Below are 3042 nucleotides of genomic sequence, written 5' to 3'. Positions count from 1 at the left end.
CCCGTCTCGGCCTCCCAGAGTGCTGGGATTACGGGCTTGAGCCACCGCGCCCGGCCCCCCCTTTTTTATTTTGAGATGGAGTTTCACACTTTTTGCCCAGGCTGGAGTGCAATGGTACGATCTCGGCTCACCGCATCTTCCACTTCCCAGGTTCAAGCAATTTTTGAATCCCATAGTGCTGTGTTGGGATTACAGGTGTGATCCACCGTGCCTGGCCTTTTTTTTTTTTTAAAGAGACAGTATCTTGCTCTGTGGCCCAGGCTAGAGTGCCGTGGCAGTCATGGCTTACTGCAGTCCTGAACTGGGCTTAAGCAGTCCTCTCACTTCAGCCTCCTGAGTAGCTAGTACCACAGGCACACAGCACCACACCCGATCCCATGATTGTTCTATTAATGTTTACAACTGTATAATTAGTATATAATATGCATTTATCAGAAATCTGTAAAATCTGGTTGTGTCATTACTTTTCCTGATTATTGGTACAGTTAAAACCTGGAAAGGCTCATTCCTATAAGGGATACATTGTGTTGGAAGAGCTTATAACAACTTTGTTTTATATTTTGCCAAAAAGCCTTAGGATTCTTTAACTCGAGGGTGTAGTCCAGAGTCCAGGTCCAATTTCTAGAGTTCTGGAGGAGTGGCAGATATCCATTACTTGGGGGTCAGTCAGAATTGAGCTCAGTAATTAATTGGAAACTTTTTGTTTTGGATGTTTCAGTTGTAAATGGAAACAATACCCCCCTACCAGAATTCTTGTGAGGATTCTGTTATATTACATGTGAAAGAACTGATTACAGGTGTCATAAATTACTTTCTTATTAATTTAATTATGTGCTATGCACTGTTTTGTTTTTGAGACAGCGTCTCTGTTGTCCAGGCTGGAGTATAGCTGTGCAGTGTTTTAAGTGCTGGGAGTACTGTGATGAGCAGAATAGACATTGTGTCTGCCCTCATGGATCCTTCAGTAAAGTGAGAAAGGCAAATATCAAGCAAGCATTGGGCCTGGCACAGTGGCTGATGCCTGTAATCCCAGTACTTTGGGAGGCTGAGGCGGGTGGGTCACTTGCTGTCAGGAGTTCAAGACCAGCCTCGCCAAGCTGGCGAAACCCTCTCTCTATTAAAAATACAAAAATTAGCCAGGTGTGGTGGTGCATGCCTCCCAGCTGCTCGGGAGGCTGAGGCAGGAGAATCGCTTGAACCTTGGAGGCAGAGGTTGCAGTGAGCTGAGATTGTACCATGCCACTCCAGTCTGGTTGACAGAGCGAGACTGTTTCTCCCAAAAAAACAAAAAACAAAACAACAGCAACAGCAAGAAGGATCGCTTGAGCCTGGGAGGTTGAGGCTGGAGTGAGCTATGATTGTGCCACTGCACTCCAGCCCGGGTGACAGATTCACTCCCTGTCTTTCAAAGAAAAAAAAAAAAAATCAGTATTAGATTGTATGTTCACAACTATATGTGTGAGAACCTATATGTGTGGGAACTCTTCTTGCCAACGAGTGCCCACAGTTTTCTCTCTGCTCTGATTACTCTCTCAAATTGCCTTTTAAAGAAACCTTTATTTCAGTTGATATTTTAGAGCTATTTGTTTTTGCTTATTTTTTTTGCATATTCTGTTAATGCAAAAAATTGCATTAAATTATTATTATTTTTGAGATAGAGTCTTACTCTGTTGCCCAGGCTGGAGTGCAGTGGAGCAATTTCAGCTCACTGCACCTCCACCTTCTAGTTTCAAGCGATTCTCATACTACAACCTCCTGAGTAGCTGGGACTACAGGCATGTACCGCCACACCTGGCTAATTTTTTGTATTTTTAGTAGAGACAGAGTTTCATCATGTTGGCCAGGCTGGCCTCAAACTCTTGGGCCTCAAGTGATCTGCTGACCTTGGCCTCCCAAAATGCCTGAATTATAGATGTGAGCCTCACACCTGGGTGCATTAAAATATTTTAATAGACATGTTTGTTTGATTGATTGATTGATTGATGAGACGGAGTTTTGCTGTTGCTGCCCAGGCTGGAGTGCAATGGCCCAATCTCGGCTCACCACAACCTCTGCCTCCCGGGTTCAAGTGATTCTCCTGCCTCAGCCTCCCGAGTAGCTAGGATCACAGGCATGCGCCACCACGCCTGGCTAATTTTGCATTTTTAGTAGAGATGGGGATTCTCAATGTTGGTCAGGCTGGTCTTGAACTCCCAACCTCAGGTGATCCGCCTGCCTTGGCCTCCCAAAGTGCTGGGATTACAGGTATAAGCCACCACACCCGGCCTTTAATAGACATGTTTTAAACTTATAAGGATTTTAAGAAAACCCTAAAAAATAAAAAATAAATTTATAATTTATAGTTAAAAGGTTTTGTTGTTGTTGAGACAGGGTCTCACCCTGTCACTGAGGCTAGAGTGCAGCGGAGTGATCACAGCTCAGTGCATCCTTGACCTCCTGGGCTTAAGTGATCCTTGTTTAATGTTTGTTTTTAAGAACATTAAAAAGTGCTTTATTGAAGGTGTTTAGTTTAGCACATTTTTATTGAGTACTGCGTAGGTGCTGGAGTTTAAAACATCAGTAAGACAAAAAAATGAATAGAAAATAAGATTATTGCCTCTGCAGTTGAGACTGTTAGAGTGTGATATTAATGTAATGTGTCAAGTGCAGTAATAAGAGGTATGCACAGGGGGATCCAGAGTCTTAAGTAGGGGTAAAGTAGACCCAAGAGTTGTTTCTTTGAGCTGAGTTATGAAGTATAAGTAGCTATTAGCCAGATAGGAAAATGAAGCGTGCCTTAGATTGAAAAGTATGATCAAGTGCATGGAGGTGTGATAGCATCAGATTTATGTGAACTACAAAGTGTAAATCCTGTGATGCAACTTGGTCATAGTTTTTCCTAGGAGTCAGATTAGGAAGAGCCTTATTTGTCATCCTAGGACCTTGGACTTAAGTTTTTTTATTTTTTGAGACAGAGTTTCACTCTTGTTGCCCAGGCTGAAGTGCGATGGCAGGATCTCAGCTCACCACATCTTCCACTTCCCAGGTTCAAGCAATTTTTGA

The 3042-nt window shown here is 43.1% G+C and overlaps 1 protein-coding gene across 2 annotated transcripts in view; it reads left to right on the top strand.

The window, feature by feature from the left end:
* Nucleotides 1-3042, top strand: part of NSD1 (nuclear receptor binding SET domain protein 1) — a 186947-nt gene that overhangs the window by 46012 nt on the left and 137893 nt on the right. The gene's annotated exons all lie outside the window — the stretch shown is intronic.

This window comes from Mandrillus leucophaeus, unplaced genomic scaffold (genome assembly GCF_000951045.1).
Source record: "Mandrillus leucophaeus isolate KB7577 unplaced genomic scaffold, Mleu.le_1.0 Scaffold366, whole genome shotgun sequence".
Lineage (NCBI taxonomy): Eukaryota > Metazoa > Chordata > Mammalia > Primates > Cercopithecidae > Mandrillus > Mandrillus leucophaeus.
The sequence above is the reverse complement of the archived record's forward strand: the minus strand, read 5'-3'. Positions and strand labels throughout refer to the sequence as shown.